The following is a 25,598-nucleotide window of genomic DNA, read 5'->3' on the forward strand; positions in this document are numbered from 1 at the left end:
TTAAAGTGAAAGGAAAATGTTTCATATGAACTAATTATGTTAAGTTCATTTATTTGTAATTAGTCGATATTTATCATCGCACTTGGATAAAACCGACATGGTATAAGGAACCAAGGATGATTATGAATTATGACTAATATGTTTATAAGTGTAAATAAATTAGAAAAATGGTAAACAAAAGAAAAGAGTGTTAGAATACCCTTTAAAATGTAATTAACTAATTAATATCACCGAGTCACGGATTAAACCGTCATGCTATATGGAATCAAGGGTGATTACGATTTATGGTTAAAAAGTTTGTCATAAAAAAAGGGTGCTTTGAAAGTGTTTCAAATGGTAAAAACCGTTAGAATAAAAGATGAAAGAAAGAGGAAAGACGAGTACAAACACGTTTAGATTCTGGCCAGAGACCCCATAAGAGGCGCGAGGCTGGTAGTGGTGACTAACAGCTTCTGTCTCCAATCAAAATCCGGTTTTGGCTCATCTAACCTATATTTGAATCGTTTTATGCATTGTTCATTCTTATAAACTCATAAAAACAGTAAAGACATGACCTAAGTGAGTTGTTTACACTCTCAAACTTACATGTTATGATGTTTGCGAGGTAGACGGCTTTAGAGACGGTTTTTTCGTTATACGACTACTCGGTATCAAAGAAGTTTAAAAGAGTGCCTTAAAAAAGGATTTTGTTTTGAAAAAATATTGTTTGAAAACATGTTGATTAATGTGTTGAGTTGGTCAAATGGTTCGGTCGAATTCACGGTGATGGTACCAAACAAAATGTGTAAGGCTTGTGTTTTCAATCGGTAGGTCGAAAACACGAGTCGATTTGTCACTTAGGAAGTCGAGTCTAGAATTTTAAGGGAGATGTGAGGAGGCGGACGCTCGCGTGAAGATTATGGTGTGTCAAGGTGGGTATTTATAGAGGATTGTGTGGTGGTAGGTCAGTTGAGTTTGCTTGGGGCTAAGGAGGAGGCCTAAAGAGGCGCGAGCCACCTAGTGATACAAAGGGGTGTCTTGTCCTTTTCAATTTGGACGTGGCCTTTACGCTATCTATTGTTTGGTTGGTTTGATTTGTGGTATTAAAAAAAGATGTCGAGTAACAATATGGCCAACTAATAAGATGATATTTGGGTGTTATTTGAGGTAGGTATTTTGTGTGTGACTCGAGTTTGGCCCGTGTCGAGTCGGGATTTGAATTTTGAGTCGGGTTTTGACCCGATGTCGGTTTTGACTCTAATTAGTGTCATTTTAATACAAATGGCATGATAAAACGATTTATGGCCTTATATTTGACATTCAAGACTCGGGTTGACTGGGGTTGACTCAAATTAACTCGAGTTGCGGGTTTCTGAATCGATTTTAGGCCGACGGTTTTAACTCTAAATAGTGTTGTTTTAATGCAAATAAAGTTATAAAACCATTTTTTAAATAATTTTTCATATCCTAGTAATGCATTAGATCGTCTCATGTATAGCCAATCCACGCACGCATATGAAAAACACGTTGTAGTCCGATCATCATCGGGTGGTTTTTTTACGGTGCAGATACTGGGTATCTACAGAGCCCCCACTTTGACTGAGGCTTGGACGGGGCAAAAGTCAAATTATAGCCCCTAGGTCAATCGAAGATTACAACCGGAAGACTATTACGACGTCGAGGCGACTCAAATTGGCTTAAGCCAAGGACCTGCCGTCGGGATGGGCGACGTCGAGGCGAATCACGGATCCAAGTCAAGGACCTGCCGTCGGGAACATTTTAGAGTCTGTCGACTGTCGATGTGGGTCGTTTGAAGTCCATTAAACTACGTATAAAGGCTCGCCACCATAAGAATGGGTCATACCTAAGGCATCTTCGAGATATGTCCTTCAATTGCTTCTTGTTTGTGCGTCGGTGCTCGCCAGCCATCGAGGGTCGAGTAATCGGCTGTGGGAAATAACCTGTAATACCCCGTATATTTTATGACTTAGTTAAAGGATTGTCAACGGGAAATGTGAAGGAGTTACATTTATCAAAACGACTTTTATGAATTTAATTTATTAACATATATTTTATTATCATTATTATTACTATTTACCAATTTAAACTTTTAATGAAGAAATGTGTTTTGAGACGGGAATCCATATTTTACGCATTGTTGTTATAATAATAATTATATTAATAATAATAGTGGTAGTAAATATTAGTAATAAGTAATAATAGTTATAGTAGTTGTAATAATACTATAATAACAATAATAAAGAGAGAAACATTCCTAAAATAATATTACATTACTACTATATATATCATGCTAGTCTATTCATAAATCACTTATTCACTTTTACAACATCACATAAAAGTTAGAGGGAGAGAGGGGGAATTACAAAGGAGATAAAAAGGGAAAAGGGAATTGTGCAATCAATTTGGAGATTTTGCATCTACTTCCATTGGATTGAATCTTTTATTTTGTAAGTTCATCGTTAATCTTTCAAAGATTTAATATTTAATCTTTATAAGCCTGTTTTAAGTTTAAATTCATCATCTAATCATGTCTAGATTAAATATAATCATCTATAGTTAAATTTGTGACGATTTTATTAAAGAATAAAGTTACAGCAATTTTGTAAATCTGTATGTTGTCTTAAATGAATTATCAGATCGTTTTAAAGTTGTTATCTTCGAACACGTAAAGAATAGACTTAGGTTATTTTCAAATCTAGTTTATGCCTGTAAAATTTCGTAGCAATTGGCCTTGTATATTTTCTAGAATAAATTCGTTATGAACATGCCGACTGAAAATCCGCGAATGCACTAGTAGTCTAAAGTTTATTTCGTAAACCTAATTTATAATTTGAAATTTTGTTGGGTCTTTTTCATACATTAACGTTGAAGAGTCTAGATGATGGTATGAATTGGAATTTCTCAAAAATCATATGTTAAACTTGTTTTATGAATCAATACCTTTTATGCGACGGAACTCGTCACTATGTATAAATCTTTCAAGGAAACCTTGATAAGTCTTGAATTTGAGGAAAGTCTATTTCACAATAGCTGTATATATATATGTCTTAGGGTTCCAACCCCATTCGTCTTGCATCGTTTGGATTTTTATTGAATTAATTATGAATTTATTGTGGGACTGATTTGTGCTGTAAAATGGTAGATTTATGATTTAGCTTTAAAGTTGTCAAAAGGATTAGGACGTGATGGGCATAGGATAAGTGCATGATTAGTTGGTTGATTATTAGTTATATAGTAATTGTACATAATTATGTTATGTAGATTATGAATTTGTAAAGGATCAGTTTTGATTGGTTGTGTGACTCGTGTGACTTGAAGATTTGCAAAAAGGTAGGAAACTACTCAATTGATCAATGTTATTCTTATTATTGTTACTTGTTTGGCTTGTTGGAATAATAGAAATGGATATGGCATAAATATTATTGGCATTGATCTATTATATTGGTATAACTGAATTTTCTTCTACGGGGAGTTTCTGTCTTGGAGATTATATTTTATTTCATGAGTACTATGTATATCATTGGATTGTCACTTTTATGCTGGTTTCTATTAATATTGTTCTTGGAATTAGGAGATGAGTATTGTATAGGGCTGGCACGTGGATGTGGAAGGGTCGTGGACCTGAGGACGGAATGTGTGTCCTTAAGATTGTGTGTCTTGGTGTGGACTGTGTGTCCAGGAGTATCCAGACTAGGTGTCTGAGGAGGGACTGTGTGTCAATTAGACTGTGAATCTTAGAGTGGACTGTGTGTCCCAAAGTGGCTGTGTGCCTTTGGGTGTGATGTATATTGTGTAAAATTGTTTATTGGATGTTGCATTGCTCTTATTCATTGTTTAGTTTTCTACTCAACCTCGTGGGTAACAATATATTCGTGAACAACTTTGATGAACCGTAACTGGGGGGCAGAATTGATAGGTACGTAAGATTAGCTTACTTGGGGCTTATGGGGATGCGTGAGGACTCGGCCAGTCTACCTCGAAGTCTAGACCATATACTTTTATTAATTTGCTTTATTTAATTCCGCTGCGAGTTGTAATTAATTCTTATTTTAAGTTTATTTAGTATTGGTTAAATTTTAATAAACCTTTATTCGCTAAATTTTAATCTAAAGTACTTTGGTTTGTTGTACTTTGTTTTTCACTACCTCGGGCAACCGAGATGATAACGCTCTCATTTACTTAGGAGGCCTAGCTAAAAGCTCCTGATTAAAAGCTCCTGATTAAATTGGGGGTTACAAAGTGGTATCAGAGGAAAACGATCCTCAAGCCTAAACAAATGAACAATAATGAATGTAGGATGCGTCTAATAAAATGAACCCGGGGAGGAACTGTTAGCAGCCCCTCGTAGTGCGGTTAAGAAGGATCCCTTAATTCGTACCATGACCCTCTCAGTTTTGAACCGGATACCTTGGGGAAGGATAACGAGAGATGGGTAATTAATAAGAATGTTGATTTAATATGGGTCTATGGATTCCTTAAGGTTGAAATTACTATCCTTGTTGCAAGATGCGGATTGAGGTACATATTATGAAATGGTATGAATGGCCTAAGGCCGTGTTATATGGAAGTGATATTGGCATATTTTTGCAATTTGGGTGATCATATGATTTGTGTGGTGGATTGAATTATCAATTGGTTTATATATATTGGACTGCAGATGCTAATAATATTAGTTGGATGTTTCATATGCTTGAATGTTGTGTGTGCGAATAGATAAACCATGTCTAGAGATATGCAGAAAGTGTTGCCTTGAACCATGTTATGCTATGAACACTTTCTTTTAAAATGTTAGGATTAAATTAAAAAATAATACGGTTTAGTGTCTTCGTTGATGTCCAAGGTTACGAGGACGTAACCTTAATTTTAAGGGGGGTAGGATTGTAAAATCTTGATGGTTGTGGCATTCTGATAACATTTTAGTAGAAAAGTATTTGTTAAGTTATAAATGTTGCTTTAATGTTCTGAGTATTAGATACCTATGTTTGATTTTATCTGTCTTAGTAAGAAGTGTGTTATGGCGGAAAATTTGTTTTCTCATATTTTTACGCTTATTTAATTTGATTGGGATTTATTGTCTGGTTATCATCAATGAACAGAAATTTTATGGTTGATAGCCATGTGTGTTAGCTTTTGTTTGCCGCAGGTTTCATGCTTAGATGATTTCCGGTTTAGGAGAAATAAATTTTTTAGTGGACAATGGTCAGAATGTTACTCTGTAGTCATGTTTTCGACCAATAATTTTGTATAAATTGTCATTTAAAAAGTGCTTATAATTTACGCATGATTCCAACTCCACTGATTAGAAGAGTTACATATGTTTTCAAATTTATAAGCCATGTTAATTCTTGATATTTCAATATTTAATGGTGACTTTTGCAAATTCACCTATGGTGCTGTTTGGTCTTGATTATGTAAAATAGCTTTTTCTTTTTAAAATGAGTTTATTCACAAGTTACTTTTCGGAAAAATTTCGGTTGTTTGGCCAAACATTTGTAAAATCGCGTTTTTAATAAATATTTATGTTTGGCCTAACTATTTTTTTGGGCTTTTTAGGCACTATAGTGAAAAGTAGAAGTAGAAGTAACAATTTTCTACTTCTACTTTTAGGGGTTAGTTATCAACTTTTGGCTTTTTAAAAACACTTTTAATCCTCCCTAATTTATAGTGTTTGGCCTAGTTTCTCCTTTTTCAATTGCAAAAGCACTTATAAAGCTAGGCCAAACACCACCTAAGTTTCTGACAAATTGTTGCTATGTTTCTGTTTAAACCAATTGAGTTATAAAAATCTTTATAAATTAATTATTTGAGCTATTGACTTGATTCTTATTTTCATATCTTATTAACTCTCTGTATTTTCTAAAAAGTATAAAAACTTAGGAAATAATTAAGCAGTTATTTATTGGTGATTTTTGGAATTTACAGCATGTTTTCTAACTTTTGTAAATGCAAGTTTTTATGACAAAGCTTTTACTAAAATTGTTTTATCATTGCATAGACTTTGTTAATGTGTTCTAATAGTGTGCTTACGTGATGTCAATGGTATGATCATTAAATATGTGCGTTGCTATTCGGTGAAAATGAAAAATTTATTTGGTAATTCTGTTGGCATTGTGTTACGAGTACATGTTGTATGGATTGAGTTGATATTCCAATTAGAGAACATGTTTATTAGAGTACTTTGGTGATTTGCTGAAATGGAATTAATGGTTATATTGACAATCATATGGTTGAGTTGGTTGCTTGAGGATTATTACTGTATGGGCATTTAATATACTCGTAGTGCATTAATAAAGTATTTATTAGGAAACTTCGGGACGAAGTTTGTCTTTTGGAGGGTAGAATGTGATACTACTAAAAGTTTCGCATTTTAGTATAACTTTGCTTATGTTTGTTTAATGTGATTGGTTATCTTTACTTCTATATACAATTAAGTAATGTCTATGATTGCCTTCATAGTATGAGCTACTAAAGATAACATTACTATTGGTATGTATGGTGTCAGTTTTGAGTAGTTTGGGTGAACTTCGGGGACGAAGTTCTTTTTAAGGAGGGAAGACTGTAATACCCCGTATATTTGAAGACTTAGTTAAAGGATTGTCAATGGTAAATGGGAAGGAGTTACATTTATTAAACGACTTTTATGAATTTAATTTATTAACATATATTTTATGATCATTACTATTACTATTTACCAATTTATACTTTTAATGAGGAAATGTGTTTTGAGACGAGAATCCATATTTTACGCTTTCTTGTTATAATAAAAATTATATTAATAATAATAGTGGTAGTAATATTAGTAATAAGTAATAATAGTTGTAGTAGTTGTAATAATAATATAATAATAATAATAAAGAGAAAATTTTTCCTAAAATAATATTACTTTACTACTATATATATCATGCTAGCCTATTCATAAATCACTTATTCACTTTTACAACATCACATAAAAGTTAGAAGGAGAGAGGGGGAATTATAAGGAAGATAAAAAGGGAAAAGGGAATTGGGCAATCAATTTGGGGATTTTGCGTCTACTTCCATTGGATTGAATCTTTTATTTTGTAAGTTCATCGTTAATCTTTCAGAGATTTAATATTTAATCTTTATAAACCTGTTTTAAGTTTTACTTCGTCATCTAATCATGTCTAGATTAAATATAATTATATATAGTTAAATTTGTGACGATTTTACTAAAGAATAAAGTTATAGCAATTCTGTAAATCTGTAAGTTGTCTTAAACGAATTATCAGACCATTTTATAGTTGTTATCTTTAAAGACGTAAATAATAGACTTATGTTATTTTCATGTCTAGTTTATGCCTGCAAAATTTTATAGCAATTGGCATTGTAGATTTTCTAGAATAAATTCGTTATGAACATGTCGATTGAGAATCCACGAATGCACTAGTAGTCTAAAGTTTATTTCGTAAACCTAATTTATAAATTGAAATTTAGTTGGGTATTTTTCATACATAAACTTTGAAGAGTCTAGATGATGGTAGGAATTGGAATTTCTCAAAAATCACATGTTAAACTTACTTGTTTTATGAATCGATACTTCTTATCCGACGAAACTCGTCAGTATTTATAAATCTTTCAAGGAAACCTTGATAAGTCTTGAATTTAAGGAAAATCAATTTCACAAGAACTGTATATATATGTCTTAGGGTTCTAACCCCATTGGTCTTGCATCGTTTTGATTTTTATTGACTTAATTATGAATTTTATTGTGGGACTGATTTGTGCTGTAAAACGGTAGATTTATGATTTAGCTTTAAAGTTGTCAAAAGGATTAGGACGTGATGGGCATAGGATAAGTGCATGATTAGTTGGTTGATTATTAGTTATATAGTAATTGTACATAGTTATACTATGTAGGTTATGAATTTGTAAAGGATCAGTTTTGATTGGTTGTGTGACTCGTGTGATTCGAAGATTTGCGAAAAGGTAGTAAACTACTCAACTGAATGTTATTCTTATTATTGTTACTTGTTTGGCTTGTTGGATTAATAGAAATGGATATGGCATGAATATTATTGGCATTGATCTATTATATTGGTATAACTGAATTTTATTCTACGGGGAGTTTCTGTCTTTAAGATTATATTTTATTTCATGAGTATTATGTATATCGTTGTATTATCACTGTTATGCTGGTTTCTATTAATATTGTTGTTGGAATTGGGAGATGAATATTGTATAGTTCAGGCACGTGGATGTGGAAGGGCCGTGGACCTGAGGAGGGACTGTGTGTCCTTAAGACTGTGTGTCTTAGTGTGGACTGTGTGTCCAGGAGTATCCAGACTAGGTGTCTGATGAGGGATTGTGTGTCCATTAGACTGTGTATCTTGGAGTTGACTGCTATGCCGAAGTGGCTGTGTGCCTTTGGGTGTGATGTATATTGTGTAACATTGTTTATTGGATGTTGCATTGCTCTTATTCATTGTTTAGTTTTCTACTCAACCTCGTGGTTGACAGTGTATTCGTGAACACCTGTGATGAACCGTAACTGGGGAGCAGAATTGACAAGTACTTAAGATTAGCTGACTTGCGAGCTTATGGGGATGCGTGAGGACTCGACCAGTCTACCTCAAAGTCTAGACTATATAGATTTATTAATCCGCTTTATTTAATTCCGCTGCGAGTTGTAATTAATTCTTATTTTTAGTTTATTTAGTGTTGGTTAAATTTTAATAAACCTTTATTCGCTAAATTTTAATCTAAAGTACTTTGGTTTGTTATACTTTGTTATTCACTATCTCGGGTAACCGAGATGGTATTGCTCTCATTTACTTGGAAGGCCTAGCCAAAGGCTCCTTATTAAATGGGGGTGTTACATAACCGGATTTGTAGAGCTTATTTCAAGAGGTCACCGCGTAGAGGCTTGCCAACCGTTGAAGGTACGTTTGAGGCTCGCCAACCGTGTTGCGGATATGATGAGGCTCGCTAGCCGCGCTGCGGATATGATGGGCCTCGCCAGCCGCGTTGCGGATATGATGGGGCTCATCAGTCGCGTTGCGGATATGATGGGGCTCGCCAGTCGCGTTGCGGATTTGATGGGGCTCGACAACCGCGTTATGGATATGATGGGGCTCACTAGCCGCGTTGCTGATATGATGGAGCTCACCAACCGCGTTGCGGATATGATGGGGCTCGCCAGCCACGTTGCGGATATGATAAGTCTCGTCAGCCGCGTTGCGGATATAATGGGGCTAGCCAGATGCTTTGCGGATATGATGGGGCTCGCCAGACATGTTACGGATATGATGGGGCTCGCCAGGCGCATCGCGGATATGATGGGGCTTGCCAAACATGTTGCGGATATGATGGGGCTCGCCAGCCGCGTTGCGGATATGATGGGGCTCGCCAGCCGCGTTGCGGATATGATGGGGCTCGCCAGCCGCGTTGCGGTTATGATGCGGCTCGCCGGCCGGGTTGCGGATATGATGGGGCTCGCCGGCCGGGTTGCGGATATGATGCGTCTCGCCAGCCATGTTGCGGATATGATGAGGCTCTCTAGCCATGTTTAAGGTCGAATGATCGACTGTGGGAAATAACCAGATTTGTCGGGCTTATGTCAAGATATTGTTCGGTAATGACTTCCAACCAGGTTGACGTTGATAGAATTGTCTAGGGAGCAACGAACTCCAACTTGCCGGGGGTCCTAAATGAACTCCGTTGTGGTAAATCATCTAAACAAGGCTCTCTGGTAAACCATTTAGGGAGAACACTACATCGGGATCATGAATGATGTTGCGAAGATCTTTGAAAGACTTGTGTGACTTCCATTTGAAAATCGGTACTCGCTGGGGAGTTAGAAACTTCTGAGGACTCGCTTGAGATATGAGTTGCCGCTCATTGGGAGGTAGCATATGCCATGTAATCGACATGGTTAAAGCCCTTGTACTTGACTTGTCGGCGTTTGTTGGGAAGAACCCAATACTCAGTTGGAGTGCGTTTTTCTTCTTAAGATTATGTGCATGTTATTGACCACACAAATCCGCAGTCGCACAGACAAGCACGTAGCACACAAGCATATAAGCACATAAGCATATAAGCATATAGGCAATTAGCACGTAATATCTCGCGTGAGGGGAGATAGAAGTTTTGAACGTTGTGAAGCTTGAAAGCTGTTAAGAGTTGAAATTTGTTGCTCGTAGATCCAAAATTTTGATAGATTTAAAACATGTGACTTGTCATGACATTGACTGACACGGACGTAGGCTGACAGACTGACAGACTGACAAACAGACTGACGTGAACGTGATTTAAACTCAGGTTTAATGCGACACGAGGGTGACTCTAACAGATTTTGCACATGTAAGTGCAACTTCTTAGCCAAGAAAGGGTGACAACGCGCATCAGATCCTTCGAGTAGAATATCCCCTCGGCTGGGGAACACGAATTGAATATCTTCTCTACACATCATTGCCTTCGTTTGCTCCTTTGAGATCCTTCCCTGAGGCATGATTATTCGGAGAGCGGAACCAAGACCTTGTCATCATCCGAACCGAGCACTAGACTATAGGCGGTTTTATTTTGGATTGTAGATGAGACTTTAAAGATTTTTTAGGGTAAAGGACGGGTCGCGTCTCGAAAGAGAAGCCCCAGAGTGAGAATGTGACACCCCGCGATAAAGCAGAAAGTAAAACCAATAATAAAATTCAACGGAGGAGTACGCGGAAATAAAACATAGGTTCATACAAACGTGATAGTCAAAAATGGGGAAAATATATCCCGCGAATGACAAGACATAAATAAGGGAGTTTAGAAAATCAAGGTACTCGCTAGCTCACACATGTCTTCACCCTATATAAGTACCAACTAACACTTGTCATTCATTAAACATGAACGCCACAGTCAGTGGGGAGTAGCTCAGGGTTCTCCCGGCCACATTATGTCAAAAAACATATAACAAGGAACTCAAATATATAAATCATATAAGGCAGTACCAATGACATGAACATCAAAAGATCTAAAATTAAACATGTTAATTAAATCAGATGGAGACAAGATAGATCAATATTAGAATATTAAAGACTCAACTATTCATAGGCAAAAGTAGATAAGATAAGAAAGCAAATAAGAACATAGGCATTATCACTTAATCACGAGCTCGAATTCAAATGTAATATGACAAATGCAAATTATCCAAACCATGTAAGACCTTCATTACTCAATCAATATAATTCCCGTGGTAGGACGATAATAATGATCACAATGACTCAGTCCTAGTCTAAATCTGACCAGACTCTCGAGACAGAACGGTTCCCGATTCGACATGCGGCAGAACGGTCCGCATCCAAGGCACGATCGACAGAACGGAAGTCGAGTACCCACATTCGGCAAAACGGCACGAAAGGGGCGGAAGAAATGACATAACCCAATACTTGGCAAAACGACACAAGTAGGGCGTAACGATAAGTCAAGCAATAGGCATAACATAATGGCATTTTCACAAGAATACGACTCAACCAAATAAATATTCAAAATGGCATGATTCAATTTGGAAAGGGAAGAATAAATGTAATGAGCAAATAATAATCCAAGTAAGACATTCCATGCCAAATTATACTCATAAACATGAATAAGTAACTCATTTCTCAAATACTTGTCACTTGAATAAAAATGTAAATAAATGGAAATAGACCATTTATATTAAGAAAGGTAAGAATTGAACTATAAAATAACCAAATTCAAGATAAATCATTTATTACTTACAAAGCATGAATAAATAAATTGAACTCATATTATAATGAAAACAAGTCATTTCATATATAACTGAACGATATTTAACGAATTACGTTATATTAAGCACGAGACTGAATTTATGTAAATTAAGCCCGAATACATGTGTGACACCCTCATACTCTAAGTGCCTTACCAGGACCACTTATGGTATGAGAACGTCACCATCTCGGTTACCCGAGGCAATGATACTCAAATAGACAATAATGGACAATAATGAAACGTATTTAAATGATAATAAAGTTTAGGTGATTACATAACATAACCAACTGTAAAGTAAAATACAACTGTTCTCAAACTATAAACCAACTAAATGAAGCTGTCTTAACAAACACAGCGGAAGACTAAAGACTCTGATAAGTGATGACTCCATCCCCAGCTGGATCCCTCACGTATCCAAGATATACCTATCAAACAACTGCTCACCACCCCCGAATGGATCACCACAGTTTTTAAAACATTTAAACGAGGTCAGTACTAGTTACATAAAACAAATACCATAAAGGAACAATATCACAAACAACACAAACAACTCAACAAACCCCAGTCTCCATCTCAAATCTCCACACAACTGACTACACACTAAAGTGTGTAGCCCTGCCAGAGTACCCATCGCAACAAGTACTCCACGCCGCCAGTGGGGGACCGCAGCCGTACCCACCAAATCCCCGCTCATCTCCATCGAGCGATAAACCTATGTTCATTAATGTGCACATCCCTCCTGTGGCGGGTTCCACAGAAGGCGAATCAAGGGCGTGAAGCCACTCCCGCAAGTGACTCCACTCAGCCAGGGACGCACCCCGAAGATCACAGACAGATAAACAGTAATCACAACACAAAACCAACAACCGTCTGAATCAATCAACAATACGAAATCACAACCGTCTGAATCAATCAACAATTACTAACTACAGCACAATCACCACAAGTCATGTAATTAATACTGAGTAGGGAAACCCTACCTGGAAAATCAATCACCACAGACGGTCTAGCAGCTAATCAAAGTCATTGTTCAATGAAATCACCTCCTATCAAACATATAACCATACAATCACCATCTAATAAGCACAATACCCCCAAAACCCCCAATTTACCCAATTAGGGTTTTAACCAAACTCAAAGAAACAACATAAAAAATATACAAGGATCTTACCCTCGACACGACGAACTAAATGGTGTAACGAACGTGATGATCCGACAACCTTATCCCTTGAGATTTGATAGTAACGCGATGACGGAGACAACATAACTTCTTTTCTCTTTGAAGGGTTTTTAGAAAAAGTAAAAGTGATGAATAAAGTGACGGAAACATTTAAATATGAATCACGCGTTATTAACAAATCCCGTCAAAAACAACCCGGAAAAGTAACTTACTCGATCGAGTAAGTAACTTACTCGATCGAGTGCATCTTACTCGATCGAGTGCCACACATACTAGATCGAGTACCCATCAGACAGACTACTGTTTCGTTTTAAAACATACTTACTCGACAGAGTAAGCCCCACTCGATAGAGTACCGATAGACATAGAAAACCGTAGTATTACAGCATGTATTTCACGGTCAAAAATAAGCCCAACCGAGGATACGGCCTAGCCATGACCAGCCCAACCCGGCCACGGCCAAGCCGCACCCTGTCTCAGCCAGCCACGGAATGTACCCCAAATTGGCAGCCCCTGTCTAGACAACCAACAGCCCGTGTACAGACAAAAAAAAAACGCAATATTCCCCCTTTGTCCCCCATCTTAGGATGGTTTCCTAGGCCAAACTAAGGCGGATTTCATCCGTACAAAAGACCCAATCCGATCATGTACATTGGTACGGTCTAAACTTTGTCGTCTAAGCTAACCAACCAAAACAAAATTTATAATATAAACAAACTACTCTTTAGTAGAGTGGCAAGTAAAGGCCGGATCCCAAGGGACGGGTATTGGATTAAATTATCGATTGCAAGTAGCTATGTCTTAGAGTGTCACAATTTAGGTTGGGTTGAGATGGTTATCTAAACTACTAAGCAAGTAGAACAAAGTAAGCAAAGTAAATGAGAATGTAAACAATTGATAAAAGGTACTAGGGTGTCATAGGTTCATAGGGGATTCATGGTGGTGATCATACAAACATATTTACATAGTTGCAAGCAATTATTGTTGTAGTGGAATCGAGTTAGTTTATGTCTTACAATTCCTAGGAAGATTTGGGTCCCGGAGCCGAGTCGATCAAGACTGTACAATACCTACAAGTCGACTTAGTTTCTTCCTATTCAACTTTATGCATGATCTAATAAGTCTCGAGTTAGTTTATATCTTACAAGTCTTGTTGAATGGATAAGAGATGTATGCATGCAAGGTTTTTAATCAAGCAATTTATCAAGCATAACATGTGCATAAGTTGAAACTACAACAAGCAAGCAATCTTATGAAAGCATATTAAATTAAGATGGATCTATCTCCATGTTTTAGTTCCCCTAATTCCCCATTAACCCTAGCTAGAAGACTACTCACTCATGATCATAGTAAACAAGTTAATAAGGTTGTCAATCATACTAACTAGTCCAAACATGATGAATGATTATGAAAACAAACAATAATTAAACAAAGGGTAAAGAAATTGTACCAAACTTATGATTAGCAAATATGAGGAAAGAATAATAGAAGAGAACTTGATTGATGAATGGAGAGTTGCCAATTCTTCAATAAACCCCTAAATAATCTTCCAATTCGTCAACTAGATCCATGAGTTCTTCAATAATAATTAAGAAGGATAAGTCAAGCAATTAAACTTATTTTTGATAAAAGAGTGACGGGGGTCGAAGCCAAGAGAAGCTTTAAGTTCGAACAGGCTTGGTTGGGGGAGGAGGGGTGCGAGGAAGCGGTTTGACGCGGGGTTAGCAAGGGTGGAGGAGGGCTTGGCGAGGCATTGAAAAATTGTGCTCGGGAACTACAGGCGTGGAAAAAGAATGGTATTCGGAAAATAGGATACCTAGTGGAGAGAAAAAGCAAGCAATTAAGCCGACTAAATGAAGGGGACCGAAATGAGGTGGAGGTGCGAAAGAGGAAAAAATTGGTTGCTGAAATTGCTACTTTGAGTAGACAAGAGGAGCAGTACTGGAGACAACGATCGAGAGCTCTTTGGTTGGAGGACGGGGATCGCAATACAAAATTTTTTCATGCTAGAGCCGGGGAGAGGAAGAGGAAGAACCATATAAGTATGCTTCTTGATAATGCTGGGGTGCAACGTATGGGTAATGAGGAGGTTGTAGGGGTTGCTAATAGTTATTTTCAAGAGCTTTTTACGTCCTCACAGCCTTCTAATTTTGATGACACTTTGGCGGGGTTGGAAAACCGTGTATTGGATCGAATGAATTTGCTTTTGCGGGCTGAGTATCGAGAAGAAGAAGTGATAGAAGCTCTTAATCAAATGCATCCTCTTAAAGTGCCGGGTCCAGACGGTATGAATGGGTTATTCTTTCAGTCTTTCTGGCATTTAATTGGAAAAGATGTTGTGGGTACTGTGCTTGGAATCCTTCGTGGGGAATTGTCTCCGGATGAATTTAATAAGACAAACATTGTTTTGATTCCAAAGAAGAAGGCGCCGGATAAAATAAGGGACTTTCGACCAATCAGTCTATGTAATGTGGTGTATAAGCTGGTCTCAAAGGTTTTGGCGAATAGATTGAAGATTTTCCTTTTTGAGATTGTGTCTGAAAACCAAAGTGTGTGTACTACGGGCCGTCTAATTACTGACAATGTTTTAGTCGCTTTTGAGATGTTTCACCACTTGAAGAACTCGCGACAGCTTGATGGATTCATGGCACTTAAATTGGATATGGCGAAAGCTTATGATAGAGTGGAATGGCACTTAAATTGGATATGGCGAAAACCGAGTAATATACGATATTGGCTAATTAAAGGCGATTTAGCATAAAAATTGAGCATGTTCATACATATTATAATGCTGCATTTTCTTTATGATTGTCATAATTTTAATTTATGTAATTTTTGAATTATGTAATTTTACTTAGTATGGCCTTAGATTTTAATTGGTATTTCCTGAAATGTATGGGAATATCGATTCGGTTGTAATTTTATTGTGATCTCGTATCACCGTTTTGTAATTTAATAGATTTATTTTATTATAGTTACAAATGTATAATAGGAAATTATGTAATTTATTATGTAATTTTATTCATTTCGGAGTTCCCAAAGACGGATTTCTTCAAGATGGCGATACATAAAGACGGTGTTACCTAGATATGCGTGCCACAACCGAAGTTCAAGGGACCAATGGAGTTGGTTTCCGAATATGTAATAGTTAATTAGATTTTCTATTTTAGGAAGGCCATACTAGGATTTATTTATTTTTATGCTTGCTTTTTATTTTATGTCACATGCATCGCTAAATCGCCATAACTAAAACATGCATCCTTATTTTATCGAGTATATCGACCGTGTCAATTATAATTATCGTAGTTCACCGCTTTAGTTCACTTAAAACGTGATAGATAATAAATTGACATGACCTCTCGTTAAAATAAACAATTGAGACTTAGCCTTACCAAATAGTAGAAACCATGAAAACCTATTTCGCGAGGGAGTGCACTCGGCCCTACCGGGGTACAAACCTTGTTACGTAGGGGAAGTGGGTGATAAATGTCTATCCACCGAATTCATGTTGATGAGGGATGAATCGGCCCTACCGTGCCCAAGTTGATGTGGATTTGGATCATGGACACATTTATTCGAAATTTGGATTGAACTCAACAAAAGTTTTTGATAAGGGATGTATCGGCCCTACCGTGCCCTTGTCGGATGTGTTTTGGGCTAAAGATAATTGTTAATGTAATATTATCGACCAAGAGTTCTAAAAGTAGAATCGATTAAACGTTAATCCACCGAGTTATATTGATAAGGGATGAATCGGCCCTACCGTGCCCAAGTTAATATGAATTTGGATCTTGGAATCATTTATCATAGTTAGGTAGAGGTCACTATGTAAATGCTTTACTTGTTATCTACAAGTATTATTATAACGATGAATGTTTTGTTTTCATTATTCCGTTATCATATTGTTCTATTTCTTTACCACAATTCATATACGATATCATTTCATTTTTGATTCAAATCTCCATTAAAACATCGTAACTAAAGACAAATATGAATTTGCTTCCAAAACCTCATGTGAACCATTGCTAAGGATCTCTTGTAAAGAGTATAGATTAAAGTTATTCATTATCAAACAGGTTTTTGATTCTTGACTAACACATCTACTTACAATGGATTATTTTTCATGTACTTAACTGAATTAAGTACCTTGAAGCGATAAATTGTTTTGGTAATTAGTTTTGTCAAGAATTCGTAATTGACCAAAATAACGCAACCACTTCAATGAAAGTTTTAAGACTAAAACGAACAAATGAAGAGTGATCTTCATGAATTCAATTTTGCTTCTCAAAGCAAAGACTCATTGAATTAAGTGGGAGCATTCTCTTAAACCGTTAAGATGAGGACGAGGTTCAAGAAGTAAAATTAGAATGGAATTGATACAAGGTTATGTTAAAGGTAAAGTTGTTGAGAATGACGATACTAAACCTATCAATCCCGACCGATAAAGTTTCCATTGTCTTAAATGTTAGACACAAGAAAGGAAACTACCCCAAATTATTGAAGAATCAACAAGTTAGTTGTGGGACATCTAATGGGACCTTCTTCGTTAAATGTTTATTTGATTAAACATAAATTTTGCTAGTATTACTTCGTCAATATTAGAAACCGGTGGTGGTTTTCATTATTATGTTTGATACATAGGATGATTAGAATATGACGACTAGCAACAATGAAGTCAAGAGATAGAGTCACTGTGTACTAAATCTAGTTTTCGGGTTTGGAGTTGTACTTAATTGTGACTATTAAGTACATAAACTCTAAATAAGAATACAATTTGTTAAAGATACAAAAGAGGTTTCACTTTTGTGCCCCTATACACCACGATTTGATGTATGGCTAGCCCATTATCAAGGTGATTATATTCTAAACCAAACTAGAATGATATATCATGTAGATGATGTAAGATTCAAATTGGTAACCCAAGATTAAACCTTAAATTTTGGAATGATGAACACAAAGAGTTATCGAGTACTCTTGAAACCATTAGATTGTTAATGGTGTATGCGTATCTTGTATTCAAAGCAAGATGTCTCGTGCCTTTTGGTTGAAAAGGAGATCGAGTTTGTAAATCATCGATCCAAAATAGGTTGATCATTTTCTTTTACCAACGATTTAAGTTGACGCTAATATGTTCACTTAATAAGGTAAATAGAGAAATCTTTGAAGAATTTCAAAGAGTTCAAGGAATCACGATTTAAGTCGTGATGGGATTATCAAAGTGAAGACTTTGATATAAGCCAAAGGAAATGTGATATAGTATCACAAGTTAATCTCTCTTAGCACGCATTATGGAATAATGTGTGATTAGATAAAATATCAAACGCTATTCGATATGGTTTGAACTTCAATCAAGTTACTTTGAGTTACTTGATCCTTTTGGGGATTTTATCATTTTTGTCTAAATTATTTTTCCACTAAATCGAATCATATGAGATATGAAATGATAAGGGTACCATGTTTGTAAGTTTTCACAAGAAACAAATGCTCATTTTTCCCTTTCAATTGTCATGAGTACGACGGGTTTTGCGGCTCGTGAAGCTGTCTTTCTAAAATACAAGTTTATTTCTAGAAGACAGAGTGGGAGAAATTATTCAAGAGCCACAAAGAATGTTATGTCGCAAGAAACTGGTCTTTCTTGGCTACATGAGACGTTTTGTGTAAGACGTTGTTTCTTTGGTGTGTAAGACGTTGTTTCTTCGAAACCTAGGAGGTTAAATTCGTCACTTGTTAAAAATGATTAACTCATGCTACTTTTAAGAAAGTAAAGAGCTTATAACTTACAAAAGAAATTGTTTGATTCAAGTTGATTACTTCTGGAAAGTAATCAACAAATGACTTACATAAGAGTGTTTAAGTCACAACTCAATACAAGGCTTAGAGCCATGAAAATCCGAAATAAAAGGCTTGATTAGTGACAAAGGGTTTTGCACTAATAAAGACAGTTTTCAAGGCTTGATTGGTTGCAAAGAGTTTTGCACAAATTGAAATGCTTAAGTCTATTTGGATCTTCTTAGGGATTGTGTTTCATTATTATGAAATACATAGCGAGTGAATCTAAAACCCACTTCTTCAATAGAAGGAATGTATTCAATACATGTCATGAGTTTTATAGATTCTTGCAATCCTAAGATAATGTGAAACTTAAGAGAGAATCTTAAGTAGGACATCAATGAGTTGGAGTCAACATTTTGATCATGTGATAAAACTTATCTCGATAAGTCGAGAAGTTGTGTTTATACATGGAGTTTAGTGGGAGTTACGGAAGTTTTAATTAGTCTTATATGTGGATGACATATTGATCATTGCGAATGATATAAGACTTTTGGAGTATTATAATACATCTTTATTATCCGGATTTATGAAGATAAATCCATATGATATTAGCGTCAATAAGAAGTCTTATGTTGATAAGATTCATGACTAGTTCAATTAATTTGAACATATTTGATTGATTCCATTTGCTTCCGCTGCCGGATCAATTAAATGAGTAATGATGTATAACACTTCATATACTTTGAGTATGATGAATTGTTTTCAAAATCGAATTTAAGTAATCTTTACTTAGTAAGCTATAAAGATTACCCTTAAGTGCTTGCAGAAGCATTAAGGCTATGATGCAAAGTGTTTATGATGCAATTTTGTGTAAGGGTGTTACACAAGTGACAATTGACAATTGAGATTGCGCATGGTTTCCGACAAAACCATAATCAAAACACATTAGGATGGTTAAGATACCATTGTGGCTATGTTAATTAAGAAGTAGATTTTCTAGAATCGTTCTAGGCAATAAAGAACAATGAGAGATATTTATAACGGAAATTGAGTACACTTGCAATCATGAGATGTGCAAGAAGGATGAGTCCCACATTAATCGTGAAAACAGTGGGAGCTATTCTTAGGCTAGAGGGCCTATGTCTTGATTGGATCTCGACACGTACTCAGAAAGTTTTGTAATGCAAATGTATACATTACAAAGGAAAACGAGTATGTAGTAGGGTTAAGTAAGGTACAAGAAATTGATAAAACCTACTAACCAAAGCCTTCTCATAGGCTTAACATGATGAGTCATGTCATTTCAATTGAATTGAAATGAACAACTACATACAAGATCAAATTAGATTATTGAATATGAAATAGTAATCAGGCATTGACTATTCATATGTGATAATCGCATTTGTCGTTCGAGTTTTACTTTAAAACTCTTTTATTATACTTTGTTACATCCAAACGGGTTGTGGAGACAATTGAACCCTGTTAAAGTGAACACGGATTAGCATTGTATTCGCCCATAGTCACTTGTATGAGGTGACGTCTCGAAGTGACTAGAGTGTGATGCGATTGATGGCAAGTTCAAGTGCCATACAGTCATGTGAGATGACTAGTCGATCACATAGGCAGACTGTTAGGAACACTTTGTCGGGCCTTATGACCGCTTATAGAGTTCTGGCAAATTTATATAGCCTGGTCGTGGCGAGAGCTACTATAGTATTCTAATGAGTCGATTCTTTTGACTAAAGACTGTTCGCCTAAGATGGCACAGTTTCAGATTAACTTTGATTTGTGTTACTACGACCTTCGTAAATGGGGTCAAATGGGAATATTTTGGGTTATGATGGTTGTGGCTAGTCGAAGGGAATAAGTGCGATAGGAATTGTCCACCCCCTTGTCAGGGTTATAACAATATCTCAGGGCCACTCGAGGAGTAATGAACTGGAAATGCGTGGCCACGCTCCGAAGGTATCTATGATAGATAAATCCGGTCAATCAGTTATTCTCCAGATCGAGGAAACCACTCTCGATATGATCACTTGCAAGTAGGACCTGAAAGACACCTTGCATTGAGTGGGAGATAGTAATAGGACAAGAGAATTGGTGACGCACACTTGTCGAGGACAAGTGGGAGTTTGTTGGGAAATGTGTCCTCAACAATAGTGCGATCACATGATTTAAATATCATTATTAAATCTCATTTTAAGAATACATGTGGGATGTAATATTTTACAGTCAACTGGTCCACACATATCGGTAATGATTGGCTGACTAGAGTTTGACATTACTGTCGTGCGACGGTGGTGATCAGTTGATCCCCTTAGGTCATACCTATAGGGAAATACTCTTAATTGATTATTTAATTAATCGTATACCGATACGAGTTAATTAAATTGCTTAAAATTGACGGATGATTTTGTGAGTATTATTTACGTATCTTATTGTAAATATGATTAAATGAGACACGTTCTAAGTAATCGAATTGTTTTATTACTTAGATGAAATCATTGTTTACAGAAACAATTGGAACGGAATGAATAAATCATTATAAATACAGAATGTTGTACTTTATAATTTGGAAACATTTTGGCACGAGTAATTACGAATTACTAGTCAATTTTGTAAATGACATATTTTATGAGTATGTTGATTTTTAATATGTTAAAAATACATTACATTGTGACATGTCATGTAACATGTTACATGTGACAAAATTGACAAATGACAAAATAAAATGGACCATCCATTTTATTATGAAAGTGCCGAAATTAGAGGGAGTGTTGGGTTAATATTATGTTTTCATATTAGTGGAAAACATAATTATTAAAGACTACCTACTAGCCTTGCAAGCCTAAGCTTTTGAGAAGAGCAAAAACAAAAGGCATTGAGCATACTACCCAATGCTCTTTTTCGGCCACCCACAAGAAAGAGAAAAGAGCTTTTCTCTTTTACATCATTATTCATTCTTCCCATCTAATTTTTCTAGAGTAAGAAAATGCAATAAAAACTCTCTACAATTTATGATAATTCTAGAGAAATAAACTCACATATACTCTCTCTTGACCGAGAATTTCAAGAGTAAAATGCAATTTATTTTGTGTCAATTTTATAGTAAAACTAATATTATTACTAGATCTAAATAATATTAGTTATTAAGAGTTTTCCTTGGGTATATGCTTTTGGGAGGGATTCTATACTTGAATTCTTGTTCTTCCATTTGGAGAGCTCAAGAACAAGTGAGTAGGTGAACTCACTTGTGCCCATAAATCCGAAAATCACAATGTAAGATGATGGTTTCTTCTTTATATTGTTTATTAGTTTGCATGCATAAGATCACCATTTAATTTTATGATTAAATTAACATATAACATATATGAATATGTTAGTATTGAGATCTACTTTTCCTTCAAGTTCTTGGGTGCATCATGTAAGGAGGTCTTCTCTTTTGGAGACTTGGATTCTGGGAGGATCTTGCCAATATGAATAGCTCAAGAACAACCAAGATGGGTGATCTTAGTTGTGCCCAAATACTACCATTTCTTAATGTAAGGAAAATTATTTTCCTCATCTTTTATATTAATATGCTTTAATATTGCATGCATGTTACATAGATCACATAAACACAAATTATGAGATAATTTGAATTTTAATTAGAGAGTCTAATTAGGATCTATAATCTTTCAATCACTTCGAGTCTAGCTTCCGCTGTTACGAGATTAGTTTTTTTAGCTTTTAGTTGTTTTGAGTAGTAGTAAACATTTATTTTATTTGGTTTTTGGAACTATGTTAACATTAACTTATATACTTTAATAAATGTATTGGAATGGTTTCTTTTGATATACTATCCTCGGACAACCGAGATGGTAACAATCTCTCATGCTAGGGGGGTCCTTGGTAAGGCACCTTGGTGTGTGGGATGTTATAAAGTGGTATCAGAGCGACGATTCTGGAAACTAAAACCAATGAACCTAATGAACGTAGGGAGTCTAAATAAAATGAATTCGGGGAGAGTTTTTTGGAGTTAACGCAAAGACTTGGGAGACGTCCCGAAGTCATATTGAGGCCCTTAAAATTTCGAGCCGGTCAACATGGGGGTGTCTTGGGAGTTGTGATCTGTTTGGAGTAACTGTGTAGTACTTATAAATGTTGATTTTATGAAGTTGTTGGATGAAATGAGAAAGTGAATTTTGAAGATGAGCATGATAGACTTTGAGCATGATATGTGATTTATTACGTGGCTTTCAAAAGGGTAGTGAAGTATCGTATATAGAATTGCATGTTTAAGTATGTTAACGTAAGTTTATAGCACGTTTTGGCATGACTCGGCCGAGCAAGGCAGGTACTCGACCGAGTAGGGGATACTCGGCCGAGTAACCAAGTACTCGACCGAGTGTTGGCTGGTGTGTACGTAGCAGTAGCTACTGGTTGTGATCACTCGGCCGAGTAATAGGCATACTCGACTGAGTGAGGCGTACTCGACCGAGTATGTTCTCTGTGCTTTTTGACATTGGCTACTAGAGTGGAACACTCAGCCGAGTAGCAGTATTACTCGACCTAGTAGTCCATACTCGACCGAGTACTTCACCATACTCGGCCGAGTACTTTACCATACTCGGCCGAGTACTTCTTTGGCGGAGGGTTTTGTTTATTTTGACCCATAGTGTTGAACCATATAGAATATATGTTTATGTTTTGATGATGACAAGAGTGCTTTACTTTTATATACTCGTTGCGCGTAATTTTTTGTTTAGTCTCTTCAGATTAGACTTACGATTTGTTAAGCTAGAAGTATTGTGATAAGCGTATACAAGATCGAGCTCTCAATTACGGATCAAGGTTATGGAAGAATTATTCAAGCAATATGAGAAGATGAAGCTCATCTAAAGATTAATTAAGCTTGGATGATGAAGTAGCCTATGCTCGAATATCTCCTAAGAAGATTAGAATAGTATAGGTGATTATCTCGTAATGTTAACATAAAAATGAATTTCTTATACTGGTAAAGTTATAGTTTGACAACTATAACATTACCTATGAAAGAGTCCAATGTTATAGCTCTTCTACTATAACATTGAGATGCTGAGTTTGTTTTAACACACGACTCAAGATGTTTTCAAATTGTGTTTGAAAAATGTTTTTGTTTCTTTTAAATATTCTACTATAAGTATTTATTTAATAAGGGAGTTTATAAATACTTAGAATATGGTTTTATGCTAAACGTATAATTAGTAAGCATGATTGGATCAACTTATGAGTTGGACCATGTTACTAATTAGGGTTTTGCCAAAGCATACTCGTAAACCCTAAACCTAACTTCAAGCTAGGGCTTTTCACGAAAAACGAGGCATATGGGCCGCAGTTATTTCGGGTAAGCCTAATGAATAAAAGATTATTATTGTTAAGATTTTATTCTCTATAATTATCTTAATATATCTTTTATAATTAGCTTGATATCTTTATTTATGTTAAAGATATTCTTATTATGGAAAATCTTATCATATCTTAAGATTTTATGGAAAAGAATAATAGAAAAATAATTCATATTTTATCTTTTGGAATATTCTCTATTATCTCTTAGGGTTTTAAGGAAAGAAATAATAAAGATATGATTTGTTTACATATCTTTATTTCGGCCTCTTGGGTTTTTGAGAAAACCGTGTGCCTTGCTTCCTAATCTACAATAAATACTTTACACTTTGCAACATTTAAAAGTAAGACTTTAAGCATAATAATTGTTTTTATTTTGAAGAGCAAAACCGTGTGTTTCAAAAGCAAGAAATCCGTTTTGCAATTTTCGAAAAAGGTCGTGTGTTTATAAACTTGTGAATTCATTCTTTCGTTATCGTTATAAGATAATAGTGCTTAATTGATTTCTTACTCGTTCATTAACGTGAACTTTTAGTAGAATCATTAGTGCTTTCTTATTAGCGTAAGTTAGTCACTTGAGTATTTAACGGTACTCACTTGAGTTACAACTAGGGTTAGTTGTACGAGTTGGGTTAGTAAATTTGTAATCCGTAGAAAGGTACTAAATTTATTAATTGGGAATAGTGGACGTAGGTTTTGACTTGTGAAACTGAACCACTTCAAAAATCCGCGTGTCTCTCTTTGTTTAGTTTGTTTGCTTTGCTTTTAATTCGTTAATTAGTTAAACTTTGACCAATAAACTTTAAATAATTAATTATACATTTACAATCGAAAAAGTAGATCAAAGTTTTTAAATCCTCAATTCAACCCCCCTCTTGAGTATTTTGGATCGATAGACTCTTCAATTGGTATCATAGCCTCGTGCTCTTGATTATCGAACCGCAAAGAGGCTGATCTGTCTATCTTTATTTATTTTATCATTTTATATTCCGCTGCCTATCATGTGATAAATGGATTCCAAATACCTCAAGTGTCCCGTCTTTGATGGGAAGAATTATGGGTTATGGAAAAACATGATGACTCCCTATGTGAAAGGTCATGATTGAGAGTGCTGGAGGATTATTCAAAACGGACCATATAAAATTATGGTTGCATCCGCCGAAGGCACTACCTACGAGAAAAAGGAAGAGGATTATGTCAAGGCTGACTACAAGAAGGCCGAAAAGAATTCAAAGGCAATAAGTCTATTGCAAAACAGCATGAAAACTGCAGAATTCGATCGCTTCTCTTCGTGCTCGACGGCCAAGGAAATATGGGATGGCCTTGAATTAGCTTATGAAGGTACTTCCATTGTTAGGAAACATCGCATAGATCTGTTAATGTAGAAATATGAGCTATTCAGTATGGAGCCAAATGAGTCCTTGGATAGCATGTCCGCACATTTTTCAAGTATCATAAACGAATTGAAAAACCTAGGAAGGAAGTTCAACACCTAGGACATTGCAAGGAAGGTTCTTAGGAGCCTGACTAAAAAGTGGCGTGCCAAAGTCAC

Source organism: Silene latifolia, chromosome 4 (assembly GCF_048544455.1).
Source record: "Silene latifolia isolate original U9 population chromosome 4, ASM4854445v1, whole genome shotgun sequence".
In the NCBI taxonomy this organism is placed as follows: Eukaryota; Viridiplantae; Streptophyta; class Magnoliopsida; order Caryophyllales; family Caryophyllaceae; genus Silene; species Silene latifolia.